The 11,663-nt window shown below is 49.1% G+C and overlaps 1 non-coding gene across 1 annotated transcript; it reads right to left on the bottom strand.

Moving 5' to 3' along the window:
* Positions 1-10,820: 10,820 nt before the first annotated feature.
* Positions 10,821-10,893, bottom strand: TRNAA-AGC (transfer RNA alanine (anticodon AGC)). The gene has a single exon. It is a non-coding gene; the product is annotated as a tRNA-Ala (tRNA).
* Positions 10,894-11,663: the final 770 nt, after the last annotated feature.

The following is an 11,663-nucleotide window of genomic DNA, read 5'->3' as shown; positions in this document are numbered from 1 at the left end:
TGTCTGGCGGGAAGTTTTTTGACGACGTACGCGACGGGATTTTGACATTATTCATGTGTTGACCAGCGTGTCATATTCGTCAAACCATCTTACCCTCCCATGTTAATTTTGGTTTACGACACGTTAATGCGGTGACCACGAGAACACCCAAATGTAAGTGGCTACTAGATAGATAGATAGATAGATAGATAGATAGATAGATAGATAGATAGATAGATAGATAGATAGATAGATAGATAGATAGATAGATAGATAGATAGATAGATAGATAGATAGATAGATAGATAGATAGATAGATAGATAGATAGATAGATAGATAGATAGATAGATAGATAGATAGATAGATAGATAGATAGATAGATAGATAGATAGATAGATAGATAGATAGATAGATAGATAGATAGATAGATAGATAGATAGATAGATAGATAGATAGATAGATAGATACGCTCAAAGTTGCCAAAGTTTGATAAGGAATGCTTCGCATTCAAAAATTCGCTTTCTTATGCGAGGATTAAAGCAGCAGCTGTTTGCGGGTCTGATGCGGTACCCCCCGAGCACAGTCCAGGAATTAATCTCCGAAACAAAGATTGAAACGACGTTGGAGATGCGCACCCAACCATTCGATCGCCGCTCGACGCCAGAGTGGCAGACGTTCAACCACTCTTCTTCGATTACCTGCGTGAAACTATTTTAGCGATCGCGTGGGAGGAGTTCCGCAAACTGTTACCATCGGTACGTCCTCAAGTGGATCCAATTGCTGACGTCGTGCGCCATGAGATCTAGCGATTCCTGGGCGTTCCTCAGCAAGCAGAGCTGCTGCCGCCGGATATGAGCTACGCGGTGGCAGCCCCACGCTACGCTCTTCCTCCTCGCCCCTGTAAAGAGGCCGCACCGTCGCAGTTCCGCCGCCAGACAATGCTGCCATACCATCCACCCGCCGGCCAGCGCAACGCTCCGAGCAAAACCGACGTGTGGCTTGCCCTCGTCCACTGCCTTCTCTGCTACCATTGCGGAGAAGCTGGCCATACTTACCGCCGCTGCCACTACCGCCAAATGGCTCTGTGTGGTTTCGACATCTACGCGCCGTGGCCACGCCCACAGCAGAGTGAACAACCGTTCAAAATTGTGGACTTCATCACAAAGACGTAGTCGACACCCCGACGACTCTACCATTCGCTGTCGCCAATCCGAGCACCTCACTGCATCGCAGGCAGTACGCCATCCCTGGTCGGGGCCGATCCCCAAGCCCTTACCCAGGAAAACTAAATCACAAGGGGCACGATGTCCACGCGCTCTATCTGATAATGAGGTGCGACGCGTCGACGATTCGAGCCAGAGCTGAGAGCAGCATCCCTGTTAACGGTGACTTGATAATTCCGGATTCCGAAGTGCTGCACGCTGTACACCTCTTCGATTACTACAATTGAAAACGTCGCGTCGACGACGTCCTCTGGACTGGTCAAGGACGAGAACGTCAAAGGCTAGCGCCTTCTTCGCGGGCTGGCTTGACATGATGGGCACCCGCCAGCCCAGGTACGCCCTGAGACGCAAGGGAATACTTGAAAAAAAAGCTAAAGATGCAAAGGCACATCAGAACATCACATTGTGTAGATGATGATGATGATGAAATAAACATTTATTTTTTGAAATAGTGTTCCCGAGTTTGTGAGCTCAGGGTCACCCTAGGTGGGAGGGTCCCTTATTCCAGGAATCCTCTGGCTGCAATTGCCTCCCGGGCCCTGGCGACAAGTCCTCATTGGTCGTCTAGGTCGCGTGCGGCAATCTTGGCCTCCCACGTCTCGGTTAGGGGGTCGATACGTGCAGTCGTTGCGGACTTGGTATTGGCATCTTCGTGGCGCCACGGACACTCGAGTAGTAGGTGGGACAGTGTGTCTGGCACGTCGCATATCGGGCAGTTGTAGGCGTATAGCGTTGGGTAGACTCTATGCAGTAGGGTGCCGTGTGTATAGGTGTGGGCTTGAAGACTCCAAAATGATGTGTCCTCTTCTTTAGTCAGCTTGGGGTGAGGTGGCGGGTACACCCTGCGAGCTAGACGATATTGTAGGATGGCGTTGTATGTTGGTGGTACGGTCTCCACTTCTTTTGCAGCGCTGGCTAACCGCGGGTCAAGCGAGGCGCTGAGGAAGGCCCGGTTGACGTGACCGCGGGCCGCGGCGTGAGCCGCTTCATTTCCCTCAAGCCCCTCGTGCCCCGGCACCCATACCATGCACATGTACGGAAGCGAAGTGCGGCTCTTTCTCAGAATTTTGAGAGCTTCGGTGGAGATTCGGCCTCGCATGTAATTGCGGACAGCAGATTGGGAATCTGTGAAAACTACGACTGCGTCCTCACCAGTAGTAGTGGCAAGGGCGATCGCTCTTTCCTCGGCAGACTCGGAGCTCCGCACCCGGAGGGTGGTGGATGCCAGCTCTTGTCCTTCCGCGTCGACCACACTTAAAGCGTAGGTATTTTTCCCCGGGTATTTTGCTGCGTCGACGTAGCGAGCGTCTGGATCTTGCTGGTGTCTTCTGCGGATGGTGTCGACTCGAGCGATTCGTCTTTCCCGATGGTACTCGGGATGCATGTTCTGCGGTACTTGGGCGATACTGAATGATTCTCGCATGTATGGCGGCATCTTTTCTTTGCGGTCTGCCTCGCAGATGAACCTCTCGCTGAAGCCCAAGCGCTCAAGGACTGATCTGCCCGTCGACGTAAGCTTAAGTCTCTCGAGTTGGCTGGTCCATTGGGCTTCTGCCAGCTATTGCCAGGTGTTGTGTATACCGATTCTTTGGAGTCTGGCGGTCGACGCCATTAGAGGTAGCCCTATGGCGAGCTTGGCAGCTTTGCGGATGAGCGCATTCAGCTTTTCGACTTCAGATGTCTTGAGAGCGAGGTACGTGGTTCCATAGGTGATTCGGCTGGTTATAAGAGCCTGCACAACTCTCAGGGTATCGTTTTTCCTTCAGGCCAACGCGTTGGTTTACGACACTCCTTACGTGGTGCGTGAGCTGGAAGACTGTGCGTTAAAGTCTAGGAAGCGTGGCGGCCCCTGATCCGTCGTGGTGCAGGTGCAAGCCGAACACGCGCAGCAAGGTGACCTTCGGTATTTGGACCCCGTGAAGGATGATGCATGGGTCTGGCCCTTCGCAGGTTGGAGGTCTTCCTCGCGTGCAGGCCTTGAGTACCAGTAATTTTGATTTTTCAGGTGATGATATTGACCGCCTCCTGAAAGCAGTTTTCTTGCTCTCCAGTGTTCTTGCCTCAAGCCCAAAGCGTAATATCGTCCGCGTAGATGGCGTGACGTAGTCCCTCTATTTTTTTTAGAAGCCGGGGGAGCTTAAGGAGTGCCACGTTGAAAAGGAGTGGTTACACAGCAGAGCCTTGAGGTGTACCCCTGTTCGGCAGCTCAAATTTTTCGCTCCATATATTGTATATTCCCACCGTGGCCGTACGAAAGGTAAGGAAGCTTCGAACATAGCCATAAATCTTGGAACCGCAGCCGGTATCTTCGAGATTTTGTAGTATTTCTTTATGACTAACATTGTCGAAGGCGTTTTTCATATCAATTGCAAGAAGAAACGACTTGCTATTCTTGCTCAAGTGATCAACTAGATCTTCCTTGAGGAGTAAGAGGATGTCCTGCGTAGAAAGCAGCTGGCGGAAACCGAACATGGTGTCTGGGAAGTACTCGTTGTCCTTAAGGTGCGACATGAACCGGTCGTGGATCATACGCTCAAACAGCTTGCCGACGCACGAAGTCAGAGAAATGGGTCTAAGGTTGTCAACAGCTATGGACTTGTTGGGCTTATGTATCATGATAACCTCCGAATGCTTCCACGCGGCTGGAAGCTCTCCTTTGTCCCGGCAGTCATTGTAGTACTGTAGGAGAGCAGTCATAGCCTGATTGGGTAGCTGTCGGAGGTGCTTGTTAACTATCCTGCCTTTGCCTGGACTCGTGTTTCTTGTAAGCTTGCAAAGAGCTGCTTGAAGCTCTGCTGGTATGAAAGGCCTGTCAAAGTCGGAGTTGGGCATGCCTTCGTATTCTTTGTGTGGTGGTGGCATTGCCACTGATTGGACAGGACCACGCAGCTTGTTGCATAGTTATGCAACAAGTGCAGAGCGTTTTCAACACTCTGCACTTGAACTCGAACGTTGTCAGTCGACCGCTGTTATGTGAGACCGCTTGATCGTGTGATTGCGTGCGTAATTGATTTTAGACTCCATTTCGATAAGTCGAGTCCGGCTTGTAGCCTGTAGACTATTTTAAAGTCGTCTGTATGAAAAGGGGGCATCTTCAAGTTGCGTTGCTTCGAAGCTTTTTGCGTGGGAACGGGCTCTTTCTCGGGCTTCTCGTTGGATGCTTGAATCAGGTTCCGCGCTCGTTTTTCTTTGCGTCCTACTTGCAGCCATTATTTATGCTCCATTTCTTTTGTTTTGCCACTGTTGACATCATACGTCCATGCCGATTTCTCCGTGGACATATTGGCGTTCACTTCGGTTTGCATTGATGTTGGTTCTTCTTGTGGTCCTGTAGTAGCCATCAACACGCTTTGAAAGAATACGTAGCTGGCAGCAAGGGGCGTCTCCCTCTAATCAGGTTTTCTGATCGAGAAAGGAACGCGAAGCTCCTTCCCAAGCTCGCGCGTTCGGCGGGTGTACATGCAACGCGATTCACAAGTGCGAGACGCGCACGTGCGTCGGTCATGGCGTAAGGGTTAGCGGGGAGGACCTTGGCGTCGAGATGTGAAGAGTTCGGTGTAGATAATCACTCACCACTTAGTGGGAGGTGACAGGCCTTTTCTTGCAACTTGGTGGATTGGCCAGCGCAAAAACCCAGAAGTAGCACAGCGTTGAACCACAAAACCTAGCATGAAAAGCAGGAGCCCAAGTGATGTGCAGCCGCACTCCGTGGCCTCCTAGCGGAAACCCCACATTGTGTAGAAAAATCACAGCATATCCACCAAGTGAATCATGAGAGGGGCGGAGCGTCCACCTGTGTGCCCAACCATCCATGCGTCCGTCCCTTCGTCCGCCCGTCCATTCGTGCTTCCGTCTGTGCGCCCGTGCTTCTGCCCGTCCGCGTGCTTCTGTCCCTCCATGAGTCCATCCGCGAGTCCATCCGTACGTCCGTCTGCCTGTCCATCAATGCTTCTGTCGTCCGTCCGTCCCTCCGTCTGTCTGTCTGTCCGAGCTTCCGTCTATCCATCTGTGCTTCTTTCCAAGCATAGGTCTGTCCGTCCTTGCGTCCATCAATCTGTCTGTCCATTTATGCGTCTGCCCGCTCTTGATTGTATCCGTCCGTCTGTTCGTCTTTCTGTCTGTCCCTCTGTCACTCACACTAGTGCCACCTGCTGAGTGAGTGATACAGCTAGGTGGGTACGAACCGGTCACAAAGAAACATGCATGGACAAACCCACGGCTTCAGGAGATTCACCCATAATAAAATCATTGCATGTCCCCAGAGTGGATGATGGTAAGTGGTGTGAGCCGTCCGTACGCCCATCCGTGCCTCTGTCAAGCTGCTCATCCATGCGTCCATCCGTGTGTTGGTCCGTGTGTCTCTCTGTGCGTCAATACATTCGTCCGTTCGTGCGTCCGTCCATATGTCTGTCTGTCTGTCCGTCCGTCTGTCTGTCCACCCAATCACGCTCAAAAATGCAGACGGCGCGTGGGTAACACCGATGAGACGCGAGCCAAGGAAGCTTAGCGCAAGCGTCTTCAACGCGTCCGCCACTTTGCTTCGTCCATGCCCCACCAACGATCCGCCAAGTACGGCGACTTTCCAAGAGACTGAGAAGGCACTCCTTCCTCGCGCACCCAGGCACAACCCGCGCAGCAGCCAATCGCAGAGTAGCGGCACAGCGTCATCTAAAATATTTCGCTCAACTGCAGTTTGTGTGTACTTCTATGAGATAGCGCCATCTATTATACAGCTCGAAAGATACTGCCTTCCTTTTTAACAGACGATAGTCTTTTTTGGGGAACTTCGACGCAAAACTTTTGGTCTGTCTGTCTGTGCATTTGTCTATTTGTCCGCTCTTAACGGTATCCTAAACGGCACTAAGGTGGGCAAACGATACTCCAAACGGCCGACCCCATCCGCAGCGTCCGCCAATATTGCTCAAGGTTCAGCGTTCATACTTGTGGAATTGTGAATTAAAAAACAATTATTGCGCATATCTGAGGCACTATAACAACACGTCAATATTATGTATGTGTATTTTTTACTAGGAAAGGCATACTTAAGTAATTCTAAAGACCGTAGCGTTTATCACGCTGCGCTTACCATACAACGCTTGCACAAAAAGGCAAGTGTTTCCAACGCTTCGCAAAGACAACACGGTGGTAGCACCTACCCGCCGCCTTGTGTTCTACACCTTATCACCTCAGAGACGGGCGCCCACGCCGCACGCTCCATTTTCCAGGACAACTGCCAGATAGCGCTCATGTCTCACGTGTGACGTGACTTGATGCACTCGTTCGCCTCCGCTGCACGCTTGAGGCACTCTAACGCAGCGCCTCCGGAGTACCATTCACCGATTTTCTTGCGCAGAACATCAAACGAACGTGTTTTTTTTTTTCACTCTCTCCAAAAAGTTAAAACGAGACGTGGAGGCCGCTACGCAAACGGTGCCACCGGAGGCGCAGCTAGAGTATATAGACAATAAGCTTCTCCACATGTGGGAAGCTAAGGAAGGTTTACAACGGAGGTGGAAAAACCAAAGGCACAACCGGACACTTCGTAGAACGATAGCTAAATTGAACAGAGATATAAAGCAATACGCCCAGCAGCTGTGCAGACAACAGTGGGAGGAAAAGTGCAATGACATGGACAACCAGATAGGAATGGCGAAAACGTGGACCATCCTTAGACATTTGTTAAACCCGGACGGAAACAAGTTGGCAGAAAGGCACAATATTAATCGGTTAATACAAAGATATCAAGGTACAGAGCAGGATTTCCTGAATGAAATCAAGAAAACATACATCTCTCAAGCGCTTCCCGTTACACACCCTGATTACACAGGGCTAGCAAATGATGATTTAGACAACGAGATCGGGGAGGCAGAAGTGAGGGCCGTTTTGCAAAAACTCAATACTAGATCAGCACCTGGACCAGATGGCATAACTAACAAAACGCTACGCAATTTGGATGACGAGTCCATAACTAAGTTAACTGAATTCATTAACAAATCATGGAAGGCAGGACAGATTCCGCAACAATGGAAGACGGCAAAAATCGTGTTAATACCCAAGCCAGGCAAGCGAGTGCAGATTGCGGACTTGAGACCCATATCTCTCACATCTTGCGTGGGGAAACTCATGAAGCACGTGATTCTGGAGAGGATAACTACCTATCTAGAGGACCGGGATGCGCTTCCACCCACAATGATAGGGTTCAGGAGGAACCTCTCAACGCAAGACGCAATGCTACAGTTAAAACATCAGATTATAGATAATCCGGGAACAGCGACAAAGGCCATTGTAGGGTTAGACCTCAAGAAGGCCTCTGATAATGTAACCCATGCAACGGTGCTAAAAAGGGTAAACGATCTAGACCTGGGACAACGGACGTACAATTACGTGCGTAATTTCCTGACGGGAAGGAAGGCAAAGATCATGATAGGGGACCTAGTTTCAGAGGAAATTGAGATGGGCAGTGCAGGTACGCCGCAAGGCTCGGTATTATCACCTATGTTATTCAATCTGGCTCTAATTGGACTGCCAACCAAACTCCAAGCAATCGAAGGACTGAATCATACTATATATGCAGATGACATCACCCTATGGGTGAGAAGTGGTAGTGATGGCGAAATAGAGGAAACGCTTCAAACAGCAGTCGAAACGGTCGAGCGGTATCTGGAAGGTACTGGGCTAGCCTGCTCTGCGGAAAAATCAGAGCTGTTGCTGTACAGACCTACTCGTAGAGGTCGCAAACCAGGCAACTGCCTGCAAGGTCTTTCTCATAGAGAAGAAATACAGTTAAGAACAGCCGATGGAAAAACCATACCCATAGTCGACAGGATCAGAGTACTGGGTCTGCTCATCGAAGCCAAGGGCAACAATGGAGAAATCCTCAGGCGACTGGATGCAACTGTAGCCCAAATAATGAGACTCATAAAAAGGATAGCAACTAAGCACAGTGGCATGAGAGAGGAAAACACGATAAGGTTGATACAGGCATTCGTGATTAGCAGAATAGTATACGTAGCGCCATACTTAAAATGGCAAGTCGCGGAAAAGATTAAGCTAGACTGCCTCATTCGAAAAATATTCAAACTAGCTATAGGGCTACCCATTAGCACAAGCACCGACAAACTGTTACAGCTAGGCCTGCACAATACAATAGATGAGCTTATTGAGGCGCAGCGTACGGCACAATATGATCGTCTCTCTAAGACACGAGCAGGAAGACATATTCTAGAGCGACTAGGTATAACGTATCACACGCAACACGGCGTTAAGGTGGACATTCCAAAAGAGACCAGGGAAACAATGATGATACCACCCTTGCCAAAAAACATGCACCCCGAACACAATAAAGCTAGACGAGAGACAAGAGCAAAACAAATACAAAAAAAGTTCGGTAATGACAAGGACGCAGTTTTCGTAGACGCTGCTCGATACAAGCGCAAACGGGGGTTTACCGCAGCCGTAATCGATAGCAACAAACGCTGTATGACATGCGCGACGATACGCACCACAAGTACCGAGACAGCGGAAGAGGTAGCCATAGCGCTCGCTGTAGCTCAGACAAACGCAACCGTGATAGTCAGTGACACTCAAACGGCAGTGAGAAACTTTGCCAACGGCCGCATCTCCCCGGAGGCACTACGTATTCTCAAAGGAGGGTGTCGAACAAGCCCCAGAAATACATACATTATATGGACACCTGTTCATGCCATCGCGGGGGACAGCAACAATGGGGCTGTACATGACGCAGCTCGAGGGCTCACCGACCGAGCTGCCCTCTCAAGTGCCGCCCCAACCTCCTCCGGTGATTACGGCGTGGCAGACGAGTGGGAGTGGGAAGACAGAATGACCAGATACAATGAAATTACAAAGCATTATAGATTACAGAGGGGCATATTCCCGCCCACTCACCCAAAATTAACAAAAAGACAGTCTGTCGAATGGCGACAGTTACAAACTAGGACATATCCGAATCCTGCACTATCGCACATTATATTTCCTGATATATACAAAACGGACAGGTGCAAGCGTTGCGACTCCAGAGCCACTCTGGAGCATATGTTATGGGAATGTAGAGGGATTAGTACTCATAACAAGTATGCGGCCTCTGCTGACAGCCTTCGCGCGCGCTGGGAAGCCGCAATGCTCAGTTCCGTCCCCGAAGACCAAATGTGGGCCGTCCAGCGGGCTGAGAAGCCGCCAGGATTCAAGGACTCGTGGCCGTAACCTAGGCGGGGCCAATCGCCCACCCCATCTACTCGCCGGACTCTGAATAAAGTTATTTCCTCCTCCTCCTCTCTCCAAACGCAAGACTATCGTCTTCCGACGACATTTGCAGTGTAACATGTAAATACGAGGCCAATTTTTTCTCGTCTCTTCTCTCGGTTACGCCACACGCAGGACAAGGCTAGACTAAGAGGAGCTTCGCCCCTAAAATTTCCGACGATTCAAAGTACAATATATTCTACAATGGGAAAGCATCACTTATAAAACGCTGACGAATCAGTTAAAACGTGGATACTATCGTGGCGCAACTTATTGACAAATGATCGACGATTTAGAGTACGACGTACTCGATAATGCAAGAGCAATGGGCTGTATCTTATAACGAAGGTCGAATAGTGGAGGTGTGCGAACAGACAATTTCAGAACCGTATCGAATACGAATCGAATAGGCATGGCATCGAATACGAATACAAATCTAATATTGAAATGGTTATCGAATAGTGAGACGGCCATTTCGAAAGCGACATTTGATGGTTAATTAAGAGCCTTGAAAATATTTCAAGAACTCTGCAGCATTTCATTTGGAGCATATATTTAGAAGCTTTAATAAAGAAACGTTATGATAACTTCTAAGCGACAAAAAAAAAACGATTATTTAGACTGATGCACGTAAACAGCTGCAACTAGGTTCTTCAAAGTATTTTCTAACTGCAGAACGAAGTATAGTGGTGACTGCAGCATTCAACGTGGTACGTCAAGAGCTTTTCAATAAAACTCTTACATAAATATTAAGCAATATTAATGAGTTAGCATCAACATTATGCCATGGTTAAGGTTGAGGAGTCATGATGCCGTAGCTTCAGTGACACAGGGGTTTAAGGGGAAAAAATGCCACGCCAGCGCAGAAGGCGCAGCAGATGATGATGATCAAAACTTTATTACTCCAAAAAGAGGGTATCAGCTGAGAGGTCGGTTACGCTGCTTAGAGGAGGAGAAAAAACTTAAGTGATCAAGTCGCACGAAAATTGGCCGACACATTCTCTCTCTCTTTTCACACCTCCTTTCCTTCCCGGGCATATAGTGTAGCAAGGTGAGCTAAGTGATGGCATGCCTTTCCACCATTCCCTTGCTCTTCTTTTGGGGCTAAGCTAACCGCAGTCCCTTCAAACACCACTTACGGGCTAGTCTAGCAGAAGTGCTAATCAAGCGCCCTATCGGGGCTCCGCCGCACAAGCTGTAACTACACCCTGGCCGTTGGATGCGGAGGCACGAGAGGAAATCTTTTTCAGTCTATGAAGTGTCTCGTCTACCGAAGGATTCATCCTCATAATTTCGACGCTGTTTACGTGCGCCTAATCCGAAACGTAAAAAAAAAAATTAAGAAAAAAAAGGTGTCTTGGAGGTGCTGGGTATCGATCCCAGTACCTCTCGCATGCTAAGCGAGCGCTCTACCATCTGAGCTACACCCCCGTACGGTGGAGCGGCAATAGAAAGGGTGTTTCCAAACAAGCACTACCTGCCTTCTTGGACACTGTCTTTTCATTCGACCCAAATTGAATCCGGTTGCGCGCACACGTGATCATTACGCAACCGGTCGCAGCAAGCCGCCGATTAATTCCTTCTCTGAACGAGTTTCGCCGTCGCGTACAACATGCGTTTGTCTTAGACGACAGCTAATGAATGCTACGATGAATGAGCTCTTATGTGCAGTCAGCGTCAGAAATTTAGAGACCACTACGCCTGAGAAAACATCAAATTTCCGACCAATCTTGACTGTATAATGAGTCGAACTGAGAATGAATTTTAAACACATTGAGAACAGGCCAAACAACCAAATTCATGACTGCCTGCCAAAGCAGGCGGAACAATCAGACTTTTCTGGTGTGTCGTTGTCCTTGTACTTTTGAAGCTGCCTGTACGTACGTCCAGCTTGCGATGGAGTGAAGGGGGAGGGCGCCATAAGCTGTTTGCCCAAGACCCGTGTGTCTAAGCGTACAGAATTTGAGATTCACGAGCAAAAGCTGGTCTCGTGGGGATGAGTATGAAGGTTACGTTGACATCGATGATTCTATACAACGTCAGAAGCGGGTACCAACTCACGCCGAGTAATTCGTGATGCATCAGGTATATGGAAGCGTAGATATTAAAAATATGTAGCTATGCTTTGTTTCGATACGAGAAATTACTAAGAATGTCCCTATTTTAACAGCTGTTTTAGTTAATTAAACCAGGAAAGAAGC

This window comes from Rhipicephalus microplus, chromosome 2, assembly GCF_043290135.1.
Source record: "Rhipicephalus microplus isolate Deutch F79 chromosome 2, USDA_Rmic, whole genome shotgun sequence".
NCBI lineage: Eukaryota > Metazoa > Arthropoda > Arachnida > Ixodida > Ixodidae > Rhipicephalus > Rhipicephalus microplus.
Note: the sequence above shows the minus strand (reverse complement) of the source record. Positions and strands in the feature narration are given on the sequence as shown.